The 19,798-nt window shown below is 41.9% G+C and overlaps 1 protein-coding gene across 4 annotated transcripts in view; it reads right to left on the reverse strand.

The window, feature by feature from the left end:
* DYNC1I1 (dynein, cytoplasmic 1, intermediate chain 1) overlaps positions 1-19,798 on the reverse strand; it is a 248,208-nt gene that overhangs the window by 22,772 nt on the left and 205,638 nt on the right. The gene's annotated exons all lie outside the window — the stretch shown is intronic.

Genomic DNA, 19,798 nt, shown 5'->3' on the forward strand with positions numbered 1-19,798 from the left:
GCAGGGGGTGGGGGGAGGGTGGTTGCAGGCTTCATCGTCAGAGACATTCCAGGCAGGTGGACGGGGCTGCCCATTAGCTCGGAATTCTGGCCGGGTTACGTTTTGCAAGCCGCTCGGAGCCCGAACCCAGTCGTGGTCCTCCTGCGGGGGATCCGACCTGCGGGGATGCTCAGCAAACCCCCGGCAGTCCCGGTGGCCCCGAACCCTGTACACCGAAGGCAATGCCTGCCACCTCGTGGTCATTGTCTGCAGTTGCAAGTATTTATTTCCAAGAGCCCTGAACTTGGTGTTTTCTGAAGTGAAAAATCTCGAGGTTCTAAGACCTTAATCTCTCTACCTAGGGTCAGTCAGTGCACCCAAGCCAGGTGAACTGGTGTGGCTCAATTCACTACCCTGAATCTTCAAAGATGAACCACATTTTCTATGTCTCCCAGTATTTATTTCCAAGAGCCCTGAACTTGGTGTTTTCTTGGGCAAATGCATTTGTACACCCCCACTGCATACAAATGCTTGCACTCTCCGGAGGGATACAATAAATTAAAATGGCACTCTTGATTTCCAGTGAATATTGTCACATCAAAATAGCACAGAAGTCAGAGGCAAGTTTGAAAGTACACCAGAAATAAAACGTAATTGGACTTCATGAATTATTCATTCCATCTGGCTTGTCTTATTCTAATTTCTGCATAATGGCTTTACTAATCCCTGATCAATTAATGTAAAATGAAATTTAAATGATAATGAAAGCCCTAGAGATAAAAAGAAATTAAGTATTCTTATATCCTCTGACAGAAATCTAAACAATGGAAGTTTTCCCCCACCCCAAGTCTTCTTTATCCAGTCAGTTGTCTATACTCTTGGGTTCCACTGAATGCCTGTACAGGCCAGAGTAAAAAGACCAAATCAAATTTAATAACATGCAATATGAACAATCTGCATAGAATGTTCAAAGAATGTATCTGTAGGGAATCAGCTTGGACTAAGACTATTATTTCCAACTCGCAAAGTGTACTGATAGTGAATGTGAAATGCACAAAATGCATGCACTGAAATGGAAGTGAACAACATTAGTGAGAAGACGGTAACAGGTCCATAATCTAAACCTAAGGCAACATTTGTTAAGGTACTAACTATAAGTGGTTTCTTTCCTTGAATTAAATTACTTTGGCATTGCTTAGAAGTGAACACAACTGTAATACTATTAAAGCAGTACAGAAGATTTTAGATGGCCTATTGTGTGTGTGTGCATGTGTTGGTAGTGTATGTGTGAGAAATGTCTTATTTCTAATTCAAAATGTATCTAATGGGGGAGTAAGTTGAAAAAATATATATACATGACATTGAGATCTCAAGAAGAATGAAAAGGACATTAGCTTTAGAGTTTTGTATCTTAACTTGCTGTAACTCTTTTATGCCAAAATTTTTATTATATGCATGTCTGCACATTGATTTGGAGCTAAAATTGCCTCTTTGTTATTTATGTAGCTTCTTTCTTCCTTTCACTGTTTGGACTAGGTGATTCAAACTACTTTCTCCAGAAAATCTGTATATCCAAGGATGCACTATAGCATGATTGTATCATTTTTCCTTATTAATACAGAAAAAAAGGCAGTGTGGAGTAGCTGGGTTTTCACCGACTACTTGTGAATATTAAGTTCTCACTCTCGTAGAAATTATTCTTGCCCAAATTGTTGATTTTATAGCAAGACAGTCAAGATTTGTTAAAGAACATGAGTAGCACGTTTTTATTAAAGTTAAAGGGTAGAAAAGACTACACATGCCTAAAAGAGTTGATTCTCAGTATCTTCTCTCAATAACCCAGCTGGTAGTATAACTGGTGATATAGAGGCCTAGATATAGATATACACATGCAGATATACAATAAGCACAGAACACATCTACGGTCCTTGTTTTGATCAGAAGACCATCCAACTTTAGAGTGCCCTTTTCTAAGGACCTGATATTATTTGATATGTTAATTCTCTCAATAATTAGCCTGTTCATCTCTAGTACTGTTTCCTTTTTCCTTTTACTGGCTTCTTCTCTGAGAAACTTAGTTGAGATTATCATCTATCCTGGAGACTTCACTTTTTAAACATCTGGAAATAACTGTTATTATTCATGTTACCAAAACCCAATTTTCTCATGTTTAATAGCATTACCTTGAAATGCTATTATTATTCTCTAGCTTTTTTCCCCCAACTTCCTTAACACCCGTCGCTCCCAAGACTGAACCTTCCATTTAAAAGTCACTGTGCAAGTAATTCTAGGCCACAGTATGTGCATGTTTGGGAAAAGGAAGAAGAGCTTATATTTTCAAAGGCTTTGTTTTAACCTTCACAAACTGGGAAAGTCTTGGTCAGGATCATATCCGTTATGAGCGTACCATCGACTGACACCTACCATCCATTGCTTTCCAAATGTAGCGTGGCATATGCTATAGGCGTAGGCAAATGCCACTCTTACAAAATAGTAAGCAGTGCTATTTTGAATATTATTTGTAGTTCTTCCAATAAAGGAATTTTTCATTCTATTTTATTTGGGGCCCAAAGAATAATCTGAAAACCCAATTAAAAATTTGTCTCAAATGCTTGATATAAAACATTTTAGAGGAAACACATTTATCATGAAATATTAACATTTTCATAAAATATATCAAAAGCATCAGGGCCGAAATATTCTGGTTTTGAATTCTGAGACGTGCATGTCAGGATCCACAAAGTCAGCATAACTTGCTATTTGCATCCTCACTGACTTGAGAATGCCGTAAGTTTTGAAAAGGTGGAGAATGCGGGGGCAAATTTGACCCATGATTTTGAGGAGGATCCTGTAATGTAATTTGTGTATATTAAAGCCACAGAAGCTTGGTGATTTTAAATATTTACTCTGCAAATACTCAAGGCCATTTAGCGAACTAAATATTATTCCATAGCATGTTACTGTAGAAAGGGTTTTTCAAAACAATCAAATTTCACTGGTGAAAAAAAACACCCTTGTGTTTCTTGTCCTAATGCCATGTTTAGTATCAGTGAGCTGTTAAAGAAGAAAGAAAAGGAGAACAGCACTGTTATGCCACCCACTCCACGTGTGACACACGCCAGTGAAATAGAGCCGCGACACCGTAGTTTTAGACAAGTTTTCAGGACCGGGCCAAAAATGCTAAACTACCTAGACACAGCTCAGCTTTTAATGCCCCAACTCTCAAACAGAATGGAGAAGCAGCACCCAGTAACTTCCCAGACAGACACGAAGGGCAGGGAAGGGTAAATTGTCAGCTGTTTGTTGTGTGCCCGACTCTATACACACATTGTCTAATTTAATCCGCATAAAATCTCTGTAAGGTAGATGGTATTTACAGAAAAGAAAATTATAGTTCAGGAAAGTTAGTAACTTTCCCAAGGCCACGAAGGTTGTGATTGGTGGAGCTGGGTTTGACGCACTGGTTTTTCTTGCTGTTCAGCACACCCTCTCCTTGCTGGAACCATGGGGTCCTGTACAAAACACGGCAATGGTCTTCAATCTTCACCAAAAAAAACACACAGACCTGTTCCCTTTCCTCTTTGCTATCCTTGTCAGCACAAGCAATATGTACTAAACACACACGATGTAACTTGTAGAAAGAGTTAAAAAAAAAGATCACAATCAGAAGGTTTATTTCGTTTCCTAAATCAGTTATTAATAATCCTGAAGATGTTACCCATAGAATTCCAGGCATCGTTAGCACCTTGTGACAGCAATAGGCATCTTTTTCTCCTGAAAACTAGGAAACAGGATGGAAATGGCCCTTAGCTAGCCGAGATTACAAGTAGACCACACATTAGAGTAGAATGAAATGATGCTAGAAGGCAAAGATTTGGGTTCCAGTTCACTAAATGTCTCTACGACTTTCGGTGAGGAACTACAATGAAATTATCTGAAAGACGGGGATAACATAGGGGAGCACGGAGCAGGAAAGGCAAGAGGAGAAGGTGGGAAAACTACAGACCTTGGGACATTGAACTTATCCTTGGATCTTGGTGTTTTCACCTGTGAGATGGGAGGCTGGGCCTCCAGGGCTCCTATTGGCTTTGTGGTTCCACGACTCTGTTGTGCTGTAGGGACTGAATGGAATTTAGTACGTGAAAGCTTTCTACAGAGCTATTCCCAGCTATGTATTATAGTAAAAGCCATCTCCCTTGATGTTCTGTGGAATTCATATCACCGAGACTTCTTCACTTAGTATTTCATCAAAATATAAATATAAAATGTACCAGGGTGGTTTTTAGTAAATTTTTTAAATTATGAAAGCAAGAGGCCTCCTAATTGACTAACTGCGGAATAATAAATAATATTAAATTTATAGAAGACAGGCAGGTCGTGAATTCTGTCCCAAAATGAAACTTTACCATATCCATCAACGTTTTGCAATAAAGACTTATCTCTCGATTTGAGCCTTGATTTTATAAGTATCCTTCTGACAATGAAGAGGGCTGCCTATTTTCCCAATCAGTTAACTATAGAATGATTTCATGAGGGGTGAGTTTCTGTTCCTGATGTCAGAAATGTACCAAAGTCACATCTAGAAACTATGCTTGTTTTCTTTCCCTCTGTATGTTTTGTTTTCCTTTTATCAGGTACCTCTCAGCACCCCAATAGGCTTCAGTATTGTGAAGGATGGTGAATAGAAAGAGTTGTGTTAAAATGCCTAACGCCTTTAAAGATTGTGGTTCCGGAGGTTGTATTTGCCTCTAAATGAGTAGCTTTCAAAGCTGACTTAGTAGAAACATTTACACGATCCTTGAACATTTCTTTTGGAGTGGAGGGGAGGTGGGGCAAAGGGTAATACATGGGTAAGTGGGGTGCGGGCTCAGAACTAATGGAATTTCTGTATTTTCATTCTGAAATAAGAGGAAAACCAATTAGAATCTTACCTAGAAGACTGTATCCTGTTGGGAAAAAATGATGACCAAAATACTAAACAATGAGTAATAAGAAAATGTCCTTCAAAAATTATCATGTGGGTTCCTGTGAAGTAATTAAAATACATGGCCAGCCAGTTCTTCCAGGAAACATGAAAATGTGAGACCACAATATCACTTTTAAAAAACCACCAACGGACCCCAAAACTTCAGGCTCACACAAAATGGATGCCTCTCCCATAAAAAGAAAGTGCTTAAAGAAACAAACAGACCAAACTCACAAACCAAACCAAACCAAAACACCACTTCTCTTGGCCCCAAAGAGGTGTTGCAAATTGGGTACAATCGCTGGAAAACATTATTTGCAACTTAATTGGGGATCCTTTTAAAAAGCACAAAGCACTCTGTATTCATCTTAATTTCTGTGGCTACTATTAGGACAATACTCGTGATGCCCAAATGATGGTATCTTTATCTGTTTCTATCATGGTCAGAAATTCAAAATTAGGCATATACCCTTTGGATGAACAGAATATGTATGGTGGGTCTGTTTGTGTGCATTAACCAAGAATGTATCAGGATTTTAACTGGAATTAGTTCATTTAAAATAATTAGAAAGAAGGTTACAGCAACCCAGGAATTGAACATTTACCTCTCTAGAAACGTGGAAGTTTTGCTAAGTAAGACCCGAAGCCACATGAAAGGTGCTCTTTGTTGCACGACCTTCCTCTACCGCTTATTTGCATGGGAGAATCCTCCTAATCCAGGAGGCGCCACCAATAAAGAAGATAATTATCCATATAAAAGAATGTATACATATTCACAGGTTTTGACTGGTATTTGAGTGTTTAAAGCTATGGAAAAAACTACAAGCTTTGCCTAATTCATAAAAGGAGTATTTCCCAACACTGGCATGATTTTTATGAATATCAGCTCCACCTAAGGGTTCTTCTCTATAAGGAGCGTTTTAGTAGCACAGCTCTGTACAAACCCACTGTGAACACACTGAGCGAGCAGGCTGCTCTCCTGAGTTGCCGTTTGCTCCTTTGGTACGTTCTGCCTTCTGGTTTAGTTGAATCGAGGCTGGGCAGAGAGGGTCATTAGTACAACTGGGTGGATATTCTCTCTCTCTCTCTCTCTCTCTCTCTCTCTCTCTCTCTCTCTCTGAAAGACCATGTGGCTGTAGCAGGCAACCAGCAAGTTCAAAAGAGCCCCTCTTCCGTGGCCGCTCCCCAGTTCCTTCGACTACGGCTGAGTGGTTTCATGTCCAACATGATATTAGTTAGAGAAAGAAGCATTCGATATCTAGATCACAGTCAGGCTGGACATTGGTATTAAGGATTAGGAGGTGCTGAGGGATGATAATGGGCCAGAACTAGAAGTAGCAAAAAGTGTGGCTGTATTCGTGTTGTGAAGACTTGAAAGTTAGAAGGATGAGCAGGGAAAGTGGTATTTGCAGGCTCAAGCAGTTCTGCTTATTTATTTGTGACTTATTTGATGTCCAACGATGCAACTGCACTTTATTAGTAGGTAGGTTAAGTGGCACAACATTTCCAGGCTGGTCCTTAAACTGTCAATCACTAGCATCTGGCTTACCAACATATATGTAATCCTTTTAAAATATTTTTATAATTTCAAATTATCCTAGGTACCTGGATTACACCTTGACTCACACTTATGTTTAAGTGGCCAGGTTACCACCTGCCAGTTCCCAGAGCGAATCTGACATGGTGGTTACACAACATTTACACAGATATCATTTCTTTTCAAGAAGTTATATGCTCAAATACCCAGATGTGTCCCTCACACAGGTTTAACATCTAATGGTAAAGTTATTGAAATAATTAAATTTTCAGTTCTACTTCTTGCATCAGCAATTGATTTTATATAAGAAGGGTACATTCTCAAAAGGTCAAAGCAGTTTTTTGTGCATCTACACTCCTATATTTCCTGATGTTCAATGCAACATGTCTTTGACATTAGATGTAAAATCAGTGTAGCTGATACTTGCATTTATTTTCATGGTGGAGAGAGGGGCACGGAGACTCTCACATATCACCAATTCAAATAGTCTGTTCGAATGTCGAACATATTTGCTATGCCTCCTGCTTTACAACAGGTTCGCTTACTACCTTATTCTGTTTCAACTAAACCAAACGGAAATTAATTTCTATTCAAAAAGCAAGTTAACCATGAGGTGAGGTGATTCAGGACATTGGAAATGGCCATGGGAAAATAACCGAGTACAATTAAAAACCTCGGGCAATGTGCAAGGTTAAAAAGTCACATGAGGCTGGCCAAGAGGGACCCACATTGGTTTGGTTCAACAACAGTTACTCTGGGGGATAAAGATGAGTTTTATTTCATCTCCCACCATCAGACATAAAATGCAGGTTAGATCAGGAGGTGGGGGGTGGACGTCTTTTTGAATCTCATAATTATGTAGATAGCTGGGTCTGCTACTTGTTATTCTCATTCTCTTTAAACATTACTGCTGGAAGGAGAAGGCCGGGGAAAGCAACTCGTGTAGCATATTATTGAAATAAAAAGGCAATCATTTCCGCTCTGGTTAAAAGAGCAAAGGAAAGGATTCACCAAGCCCTTACTTCTTGCACAGTAGTAAAGCCCAGTCAGCTGGGTGAGTTTCAAGTCTCAAAAGTGTTTTTTCTTATATGGATTATTCACACATGCCTGTATAAATATTTAACAGCTACAGGTAGGTGTTGGCGGTGAATGTTTGGGGAGGCTGGGGTGGGGTGGGGGGTGAAAGGACAGGAAGTATGAACACAGGCTAAGTCTGGCTGTGACTTGATGATTACATTCTTGTGGTTTCTTTCAAAGTTATTCTCCCTGGGTGAGCTTAAAAGAGAAACCCCTTTCTCCTCCCTCCCGCCTCTCCCCCCAAAAAGTTAGACAGAAAAGAATTTGATGACTGGCACGGGTAGTTTTATTTAAAGTCAATTTTAATATTTGCTACTCTGCGTTAGAACAGGAGAAAAAGGGGAGCAAAAAAGAGGATAAGGAAAGAAAAGAAAGTAAGTCAGACACCACTTGAATGTGGTGTTTATCAGAAAGGCAGCCAGCAGGGCTTGGGGTTGTGGGGAAAAGTGCACTGCTATCGGGTAAGTGCTACTGGCAGTAAACTATTGATTTTGTTAATCTTCTCACCTGTTTTAAGTACTATGTTTAGCTACTGTAATAGCTAAAACAATAACTTTTGATTTTTATTGTTGTTGTTCTGACATTTTAAACATTTAACAAAATGCAGCAGAAATACATGTGGTCAGACCCCTTTTTAGAATTATTTTTAGGAGATATTTCCATCTCGGTTTGAAATAACCTAACCTGCTTCAACAAAGTAGCTATTTAATTTAGGGTATCCCAAAATAGTAATCTATCAACAATGATTTATTAAGGACCTACCGTCTGCTTTCTATTTTAGGCATTCAATAGAAATCCAAGATCTGGCTGGTCTCAGGGACTCACAATCCAGGTAGGAAAATAAAAATTATGAAATAATAAGAGAAGAATGTTGTTTACTTGGGGGTCTATTTCTCACTTTGTTCCAAAAGGATTTATGGTGCAAAATGAAGGATAAACACACAACAGTGGCAGATGGGACAGATAGCTATTACCAGGATCCCGAGCTAAGCTGATTATTACAATCTGGTACCGAAGGGCTCTAAAGTTCCTGATAACTAAGGGGAAAGGGAAAACACAAACTACCACAAGGAGGTAAGTAGATTTCACCATCTGAAGGAAGAAAGAACATAAATTCCTCCTCAAAGACACATTGTTGGGGAAAATTCAAGGAGGAATTTACCATGTCTGCAAATCCCTGGGAAAGAGACAGGTTTTCTGTCTTGTTTATACCAAAGAAAGAGAACAAGTATGCAGCCAGGTGCTAAATTCTGTGGTACAGATGTTAGGTGCCAGAGGAATTCGGAGATTTGGAGGGGTGGCCTGTTGGTGGTTACCATGGTCTGATGTGGTCAAGGGAGGTATTATCTAGAACAGGTGATGGGAACCGCGTTGAAAGACACATAGGCTTTGATAGACGGTAAGGAAGCCAGTCAAGGAGAGGAAAGCAAAACATGCAAGGACCTGGCTGGGTAAACTGGCATGGAATTCCCAGGGAGCTGGAAAGGTGAGCAGTGGGGACAGCCGTGTGGACTCTGAAGATTTGTCCTTAGGAAGGAAATAATTTTGGTTTGGGAAAGGCAGGGATGAGAACATGCTATGAACGGCCTTGAGTACAGAGTTAAGGTTTCTTGAAGCCATAGCTATTCATTGATTACATATGTATTGATACAGGGCATCGTGCTGTGCACTAAATGGATTCAGAGATGTCTAACATTCGTGTGACCGTTTTTCAGCTCTTCTAGTGTGGACGACTGAGTGATGAATACCCAGAATCAAACAGAAGAAGCAGCAGGGTTGGGAGGAAGATCTGGTTTGTCCTTTAAACATGTACATGGGAGTCTCTGGAGACCACACTCAGGTTAAGAGGGCCGTGGAAATGTAGGTCTGGAATAAAAGAGAGGCTTCAAGTTCATTCTAAAGAAGGGCTGAGGGAGAGGAGAGCGTGAGGAGGAAGGAGAAAAAGACCTGGGCCAAGAGAGAGAAGGAGTAAGAACCAATGCAGAATTCAAGGTAAACCAAGAGACCATAACCCGTGCTGCAAGAATGGGTGGTGGACAGTATGATGAGGACTAAAAAGAAGCCAGTGCATTTAGCCATCAGGGTTCACAGATGGCCGTGGATAGAGAAGTGAAATTGGTGGAGGGTGGTTGGGAAATGTGGCAGTGGTCAGTGTGGATGCATGTTGGCTCTTCAAGTGGTTTGGCAAGCTAATCCAAATTTTAGGACATGTCTGTGACACTTTAAGCCAGCGGTTCTCAACCTGTGGGTCGCGAACCCTTTGGCGGTCGAACTACCCTTTCACAGGGGTCGCCTAAGACCATCCTGCATATCAGATATTTACATTATGATTCATAACAGCAGCAACATTACAGTTATGAAGTAGCAACGAAAATAATTTTATGGTTGGGGGTCACCACAACATGAGGAACTGTATTAAAGGGTCGACCCCTTTGGCGGTCAAATGACCCTTTCACCACAGGGGTCTAAGACCATCCTGCATATCAGATATTTACATTATGATTCATAACAGCAGCAACATTACAGTTATGAAGTAGCAACGAAAATAATTTTATGGTTGGGTCACAACATGAGGAACTGTATTTAAAGGGCCAGAAGGTTGAGAACCACTGCTTTAAGCCATCGCATCCAACCACCACCCACCAATCTCTAAGGGAATCCTAATATCACTGGTGTTTGTGTCCAGCGCTACCTTCTTTTTTTTCTTAAGAAACCCACTTGCCACTTTGATGTAACTGTCCTGACTTTTGGACCATTTCTTATGTGAATTTATACCTCAAACATGCAGCATCGAGCCTGGCCAGTAGGAAGCAGACAAGATGTACTGAAAGCAGGTGATGAAGCAGGTCTCATCTGGGTCCAGTCCCATTTCTGCCTGACACCTGTAAGCAGAGCCCAGAACTTCCTTCTAATTCTGTGGGATTGTGATTCTTTCATAGTCTTCCCAGGGCTGAACCTCTGCTTTCCCTGGTGCATCTCTGATTCAACATTTCCCTTGGTCTACCTTTTGTTCTTCTAGCATGCTACTTCGGTTCAGAACTTTCCCCCTCATTCTGCTATCTTAAATCTAATCTCTGATGAAGGTCATAATTGCTGCCCAGTCACAGCAAAAATCTGAGCAGCCCTAGCCTGTTTGGCTCAATGGATAGAGTGTTGGCCCACAGACTGAAGGGCCATGGGTTCAAATCCGGTCAAGGGCACATGCCTCAGTTGTAGGATCAACCCCTTTAGCCAATCGATGTATCTCTCTCACATTGATGTTTTTCCCCTTCTCTTCCAACTCTCTCTAAAAAAAATCAAGCCCTTGCTGGATTGGCTTAGTTGATAGAGCATCGGCCTGTGGACTGAAAGGTCCAGGGTTCGATTCCAGTCAAGGGCAAATGCCTAGGTTTTGGGCTCGATCCCTAGTGTGGGGCATGCAGGAGGCAGCCAGTCAATGATTCTCTCTCATCATTGATGTTTCTCTCTCCCCCTCTCCCTTCCTCTCTGAAATCAATAAAAATACTTTTTTTTAAAAATCAATGGAAAAATATCCTTAGGTGAGGATTAACAACAACAACAAAAAATCAGCATATTAGTACACCATGGGCAAGGAACCAAAAATAAGACACTGTTCTTAAGAAGGAAAGTGATATGAAAAAATAGGCTATAGTGACTTGATGGTAGGATATCTAAGCAAGGATTTCTTGTATACTACAGGAATAAGGTGTTGGGAATTAAATGTTTGACAAATGTTATCTCATTAAAAACAAACAAAACTTATCCTTGGACTTAAAGCATCCATATGTACCTGAAATTTTTTGTGATACATAAATTTCAACCAGGGTGTGTGTGTGTGTGTGTGTGTGTGTGTGTGAGAGAGAGAGAGAGAGAGAGAGAGAGAGAGAGAGAAATTTTTCCATGGAATATTCTTAAATGTTTATTTATTTGGAAAAGAGCAGCGATGCCTGGAAAAGGGAGAATGGTGCATTGACTATAAGCAAGCCTCAATCCAAGTCAGCACCACACAGCAACTAGGCATCCTGAGCCAGTGTGCAAGTGTACTCCAAACATGTAATAATGAAGAAACGGGTCTTTGGATTCAGCATCAGCGAAGTCACTTCACGTTAACCACATCGCATCAACTGCTCCTACCACTTTCCCTCACCATCCACGGGTTCTTCAGGGTTCCCCTGCGCTTGGGAGTCGGCTTTGGAGGGATGAGAGGCCTTCAGGCATTAGGAGTGGGGTGGGGGTATGTGTGCATGAAAGAACCTCATGGGAAGCTCATTATCGTTAACTTTTTGTGTCCATAGCCAAGGGTCAACTGTGATAATAAAACATCCTTAGCTCTGTTGTGAGCTGAATCATGTCAGCCTCACAATTCATATGTTGAAGTTCTAGCTCCTAGGTCCTCAGAATGTGACTGTATAAGAAGCTAGGGTCCTTAAAGAGGCAATTAAGATGAAAGAAGGTCATATAAATGAGCCCTAATCAATCTGACTGGTGTCCTTATAAGAAGTAGCGGTTAGGACACAGACATGTGCAGAGGAAAGATTCTGTGAAGACACAGGGAGAAGGTGGCCATCTGCAAGCCATGGAGGGAGGCCTCAGAAGAAACCACCCTGCCAATATTTTAATCTTGGACTTCCAGCCTCCAGAACGGTAAGGAAATACATTTCTGTTGTTTAAACCACCCAGTCTGTGGTCCTCTGAGCTGGCAGCCAAGCAGACTAACACAGCTCTCAAACGAGAAGAGGGGAGCTCTCTTTTCTTGGCCTCTAACGCACACCCACATGGGCACATTTACCCTGCAAATCTGCATGTCCGGGACTGCCCCCAGGAGTGCAAGGCAGAATGCTGGTTCTGAGCAGCCACGTCTCTCCTTCCCGAGCCATCCCTTGTCCCTTTATAACCAACGGTGGCAGCTCCACCTGGTGCTTTCCTGTGCCTTCCACTGAAAGGGGCTGCAGTGACTATAGAAGAACACCCCTTTCTAGAGCCCGCAGAGCCTCTTTTTAATTCTCCACTTAGGCCTGGCCAGCATGGCTCCGTGGTTGAGTGTTGACCTATGAACCAGGAGGTCACAGTTCGATTCCGGGTCAGGGCACATGCCCGGGTTGTAGGCTTGATCCCCAGTGGGGTTCATGCAGGAGGCAGCCAATCAATGATTCTCTTTCATCATTGATGTTTCTATCTCTCTCTCCCTCTCCCTTCCTCTCTGAAATTAAAAAAAAAAATGTCCCCACTTAGCTTTAAATCCTATCTATACTTCTGCAATTTGCTGAGATGACTGGGGCAGGTGAGGCTGGAGAATGGAAATCTCTGTGGACTTCAATGTGATCACAGTACAAACGGATCAAACCATTCCAGGGATCCAACTACACTTGAGCCAGAAATTACAGTTCTGTTCAATTCAGTCACTTTTGCCTGAAGACAGAGCTATTTTCCCCTGAGAAGTCTTCTATGCTGGAGATTTAGAGTTTATGTTGGTTGAATTTTGTCACCCTCTGCAGGCTCAGCCTTGCCTTCCCATTCCTTGAGAAAAGGCAGTTAGAGGGTGAGATGGGGGATGGGCTGAAAGGGCAGGAAAAGGCCAGGCAAGCAGGCAAAGGAGATGGGGCATGACAAGGGTCCAGAAGCCGAACCCTCTTGTCATGGGCTGGGGCTGACCTTTCAACTCCCCAGGCAGGCCCCTGCCAAGCTCTCCGTATCAGCCTCCTTAAAGGCTAATTACTGCTGAATGGGTTCCTGAGGTTGGAAAATTTTCAAAGAATTTTTGAATAGATTTCTACAGTTCTTTTCTCCTAACAATAGGATCCATCAAACAGCCAGGAGAAGGCTCTATTTAAAGGCACCACCGGGAGAGCGGAAGACTGTGTTTGATTGCCAAAGTGACTAATTTATTTTTACACAGTATTAATGATGCTACAATAACCAATATCTATAGCCTGGTTTTGACAGTTTATCACAAGGGTTCCCATTGTTTAAAAAAGAAGAAAAAGGAGGGGGAAAAAAGAAAGTACGAAAGAAACAGAGCGTTTTATTTTGCTACATTTCCATTTGTTAACAAAACTCCCCATAAGCAAAACCAGAGGTCATTAGCAAACAAGCAAAACATGCCTGTCTCCAGAAGAATACAATTCCCTTCATCATGTAAAATACAGCGCCGCCGAAAACCCAAATCATGACAAATCCTTAACATGAAAAATTCAGTGCAGGCTCGAAACCACCTGACTTCACTTTGGGTTTGTGCTCCTTAAAATTACCTAGAAAACACCATAATCTTCTCTTCGTGCGGCTGGATGCGGGCCAGGGCCCTGGCTCCAGAGGCAAAGGGCAAACTAAAAATCATGTCTGAACAGACAGCTCCACCCTCTCTCCCAAGTCCACTTGGCCTCGTGACAGAAAGTGAGGTCTGAAGCACATTCATCTTGAGTGTTGGCCAAAACTCAAGACTCTTACAGGACAAACAAAATGAAATCCAAAATGTTATCACTCCCGCCTGAAGAAGTCAAATGGGCTTCAACGACCGCCCTGCATATGGCAAGGAGTCCTCCTTTGCAGTGTAATAGAGAAGCAACAGAATTGGATTAAAATGCAGCTTTTTGTTTAGGAGAAAGATCCTTAGCTGAGAGTTTAAATTTCAAAGTTATTTTTTATAATCATTTGGGTGTGTGTTTGTGTGTGTGTGTGCACACATGCACACAAGAGAGACAGAGACAGAGAGAGGGATGGAAGGAGGGAAGGAGAGAAGGAGGGAGGGAGGGAGGGAGGGAGGGAGGGAGGGAAGGAGAGATTTCTATACCGAACCAAATACTCTGAGAGTGAAAGACAAAGCACAGAGAGGATGGGAGGGTACGGGGACTCCACTGTGGGTGCCTGCTTGCCTGGCATGGATGCCCCAAAACTGTGGGTAAACTTCTCAATGCCCTTCACTCTCCTTCACCCAAAGTGTCAGTTCTTAAGGACTCACTCTCCCCAACGCCCACCCACTCTGACACCCTCACGCTCGCTCACGCTTTGCATGGGTGAGAGCCAGGAGAGGCTGTCAAGTAATTTTTACCTCCTGCCGAGCTAGTGACAGGCTCAGTACAAATAGCTACATTGAGAAAGTACCTCCACGCCGCAGATCCCGGGGCCCACGCTGCAGCAAGACAGTCTGGGTCTGTGAATATCACCGCGATCCCACTGGGGCAGATCAGTGCTGAAATGGCAGGACCAGGCGCTGCAGAAGTGGTTCCCCCCGCATCCCCTAATCAGAACCCTCTGCTCCAGCCAGTGGGCTGTGTTCACAATCCCCTCTGCACACTGGATCCCTCCGGCCCTCCAGCTCTGCTTCCACCTTGGAGAATGTACTGCTCTCTCTCCTCTCCAAACACCCCAGTCCTATGACCTGATCAAGACCTACTTAACCCCTATGCCCTCTCCACCACCTACATGCACAGGGATGTCTCCTCCCCCAGGACCCAGCCATTGCTTTCTGACTTTTTAGGTGCGCTGTCTCCTCCCCCAGGACCTAGCCATTGCTTTCTGACTTTTTAGGTGCGCTTGGAACCTTTCTTATGCATTTATATTTAAACTAGAGGCCCGATGCACGAAATTTGTGCAAGAGTAGGCCTTCTCAGCCCCGGCTACCTCAGCTCTCGCAACCCCGGCTTTGTCCAGAAGGTCATCTGAACAGTTATTCCACTGTTCAGCCTTTCGGTTGATTTGCATGTTACGCTTTTATTATTATAGATATACTCGCCTGGCCAGTGTGGCTCAGTGGTTGAGCATTGACCTATGAACCAGGAAGTGACGGTTCAATTCCTGGTCAGGGCACATGCCCGGGTTGTGGGCTCGATCCCCAGTGTGGTGCGTTCAGGAGGCAGCCAATCAGTGATTCTCTCTCATTGATGTTTCTATCTCTAACTCCCTCTCCAACCCTCTCTGAAATCAATAAAAACATATTTTAAAATATACATACCCTTACTGCATTCCTGAAGTTTAGTTTTCTATGTAGAGCAAGACTCGTGTGTGTGTGTGTGTGTGTGTGTGTGTGTGTGTGTGTGTAGGGGGGGGGTGCATGTTGTAAAAGTTATATTTTAGAGCAGTTTTAGGTTCACAGCAAAATTGAGTGGAAAGTACAGAGAGTTCCCATTTACTCCCTGCCCCACATACAGCCTTTCCCAGCATCCACATTTCCCACAGGGTGTCCATCTGTTACACTCCATGTACCTACACTCCATGACACATCATCGCTATCACTCAAAGTGTGTCATTTACTCCGGGTTCACTCTTGGTGCTCATTCTGTGAGTTGGGGCAAATGAACAATGACAACTCTCCACCTCTGTAGCAGGTACAACATAGTTTCACTGCCCTGATCCTCTGTTAGAGCCAGGATTTCAAACAATCTTGGAGGGCCGTGGATTTAATTCTTGGGGGTAGGTGCCACTGAAGGAGTTCTCTAGAAGTAATATTTTATAGTTCCCTTTAGGTGAGAGTAAAAAAATTATGTAAAGATGCTCTGGGTCCTCTCGATGCTGCTGCCTTAGATCTGTATGTCGGGCTCTAGCTCTGCAAGAGCGTTTTCGATACAGTCAGGGCAGACTAGGGAAAAACAAAACACCTAGGACGATGCCTAGGAACTGGCCTGTGTATGCCAGGTGAGGGTCATTGCACAGCACAGCGTCACCAGGGGAGTCAGCCCGACAGGCACACTGGGAACACCACTCGCTTCAGAGAAACATCATCGTCACGTTAAGTTAACGTGGTTCATTTAAATGGCATATGAGGGGGTGTAAATTCAATTTGGAATTTTGGGGGAGCTGTAAAATTATTTAAAAGTTATAGACTATAGCTCATATACCTATTTAAAAACATCAGTGGCTTCCCATTATCTTTTAGGACCGGATCCTTTTCAACCTCATCTCCTGCTGGTCTACTTTCCCCAAAAACATGAGACCTTGGTCGTGTTCCTCACCCAAGCCAAGCTCATGCCTGCTTCACAGACATTCACATGTGTTCCCTCCGCCTACAATATCCTTCTTTCCCTCAGCTCCAGAGCTAATTTCTTTCCATTATTCATGTCTACCCAGTTGTCCCCTTCTAAGAGAGGGTGCCCTAGTTACCCACTAAAATTTCCCCCCAATGTCCTCTCACTCTCTATTCTGAACCCTGCTTCATTTCCTTCCTAACACCTATCACTATGTGACATTTTTAAAGTACAGTTGATCCTCATCATTTGTGGATTCCATGTTTGGTCATTCACCTACTCTTTCGATTAGTGAGTAATCCCAAAACAGTATTTCGAAGTCATTCACAGACAAGTGCAGAGTGGAGAAAAATCGGAGTCCCCTGACATGCACGTGCCCAGCTGAGGTTGAACGAGAGGATGCTCTGCTGGCTGTTGCAGCTCTCACACTGTAAACAAATATCATTTTTGTGACCTACTGAGTGCCACGTGGTTTCCATTTCTGTGGGTTCTCCTGCTGCTGATGTCTCTGTTTAAGGTGGCCCCTGAGCCTGGCAGGTGTGGCTAAGTCGGTTGAGCATCCTGCTGTGTACCAAGGGGTTGCCAGTTCGATTCCAGTCAGAGCACATGCCCGGGCTGCGAGCTCAATCCCCATTAGGGGATGTGCAGGAGGCACCTGATAGATGTTTCTATCTCTCCCTCTCCCTTCCTCTCTCTCTAAAATCAATAAAAACTTATTTAAAATAAAATGGCCCGCAAGCAGTCTAGTGTTCCTATCGCAAGAAGACTGCAATGTGCCTTCCAGAGAAAATAGGTATGTTATTAAGCTACCTTCAGGCACGAGCCATTAGTTGCAATTCAATGTTAATGGATCAACCATACATATTAAGTAAGGTGTCTTTAAACAGAAACACACATAAAACAAGATCATGTATTAAGTGTTTGATGAAAATGTGGTGACCAGAGGCTCTCGGGAACTTAATCCTATATTTCCCCTAGAAGCAATGGTTTGGTGTTGGCCAGTTCACTGTGAATAATGAGAGTCAATTATATTTGGGAGCTCTTCCTCCCCCTTTTTTCCTTTCCCAACCGGAATGGACATGTCTGTGAAGTCAGGGACTTTGTCTACCTTCGTTCTCTTATATTCCCAGTGCAGGGACCGTAGTAAGCCCTCGATAGTTAGGCATTAAATGAATAAGTATAAGGAGTGCTACCTTGTTCTCTGTCTATATGTATTTACATTACATTAGAATGGAAAAAGCAAGACAGTGAGGTTGACAAGGACATTTTTCCTTGAAAAAATTCCATTCTTTACTTAAGTTTGAGTAGGGAGATGTATACTATGCACCCATTCGAGCAGGGACTGTGTCTCATTTCAAGGCCTTGGCATGAGGTTAAAAGCACATTAACCTCTTCTTAAATATTGGCTTAATGAATACAAAATTGATCAAATGTAGTAGTATTTTGATTAGAAGAATAAAGAACGCGATACTTGCCTTTACTTACCAGTAGAATGTTAAATAAATGTATACTGTTATCAAGAGAATGAGAAGACAAACCACAGACTGGGAGAAAATATTTGCAAAAGATGCATTTGATAAAGGACTTTTAAAACTCAACAATAAGAAAGCAAACAACTTGATTAAAAAATGGGCCAAAGACTACCAGACACCTCACCAAAGAAGATACAGAGATGGCAAGTAAGCATATGAAAAGATGCTCCAGATCATATGTCATAACGGAGATGCAAATTAAAACAAGATACCACTACACACCTTGTAGAATGGCCAAAATCCAGAACACTGACAACACCAAATGCTGTCTGTCTATGTGGAACAACAGGAACTCTCATTCATTGCTGGTGGGCATGCAAAATGGTGCAGCCACGTTGGAAAAACAGTATGGCAGTTTCTTTAAAACTAAACATACTTTTACCATTTAATTCAGCAATTATGCTCATTGGTATTTACCCAAAGGAGCTGAAAACTTATATCCACACTAAAACCTGCACATGGATGGATGTTTATAGCAGCTTTATTCAAAATGCCAAAACTTGGAAACAACTAAGGTATCTTTCAGTAGATGAATAAATAAATAAACTATAGTGCATCCAGACAATGGAATATAATTCAGTGCTAAAAAGAAATCAGTTATCAAGGCGTGAAAAGACATAGAAGGAATGTAAATGCATATTACTAAGTGAAAGAAGCCAATTTGAAAAGCCAACATACTACTTGATTCCAACTATATGACATTCTGGAAAAGGCAAAACTATGCAGATAGTAAAAATATCAGTGGCTGCCAAGGGTTAGGAGTACAGTATAGGGATAAACAGGCAGAGCACAGAGGATTTTTAGGCCACTGAAAATATTCTGTATGATATTGTAAGGATGGATACTTGTCAGTATACATTTGTCCAAACCCATAGAATGTACAACACTAAGAGTAAACCTTAATGTAAACTAGGGACTTTGAGTGATTGTGAAAAATTTGCAGTTATTATCTTCATGCATGTTTTGCAATGATAACATATAGATTGATATGTAAACATTTATGTGTTTATATGTGTGTACAATTAATTGCACAGAAGAGCAAATGATCAATGGAGTAGAAAAAAGGTGATAAATGGAGAATCCAGTTGTCAGAAATATCAATAAAGAACAGAGGTGTCTTTACAGATCCATGGAGTATTCAGTCACTGGGTGCCTGATTGAGGATTGAAATAAATTTGCAATAAATATAAAACTCCTGAATTTATCTGATCATTAATCAGCAATATAACTGCTAGGGCAGTGGTTCTCAACCTGTGGGTCGAGACCCCTTTGGGGGTCGAACGACCCTTTCAAAGGGGTTGCCTAAGACCATCGGAAAACACATACTATATAATTACATATTGTTTTTGTGATTAATCACTATGCTTTAATTATGTTCAATTTGTAACAATGAAAATATATCCTCCATATCAGATATTTACATTACGATTCATAACAGTAGCAAAATTACAGTTATGAAGTAGCAACGAAAATAATTTTATGGTTGGGGGTCACCACAACATGAGGAACTGTATTAAAGGGTCGAGGCATTAGGAAGGTTGAGAACCACTGTGCTAGAGGCTTAATTTAGTTTGTATGTAAATGGTCAATAAGATAATCAGCCTATCTACACTAATAAAAGAGAAACACGGTAATTAGCGTACGACCGATACCCTTCCCATTGGCTAATCAGCATATCCTTATGCAAATTAACTGTCAGCCAAGATGGCGGCTGGCAGCCATGCACTGGGAAGCGAACATGAGGCTTGCT

The sequence above is a fragment of the Myotis brandtii genome, unplaced genomic scaffold (genome assembly GCF_000412655.1).
Source record: "Myotis brandtii unplaced genomic scaffold, ASM41265v1 scaffold48, whole genome shotgun sequence".
Classification (NCBI taxonomy): Eukaryota; Metazoa; Chordata; class Mammalia; order Chiroptera; family Vespertilionidae; genus Myotis; species Myotis brandtii.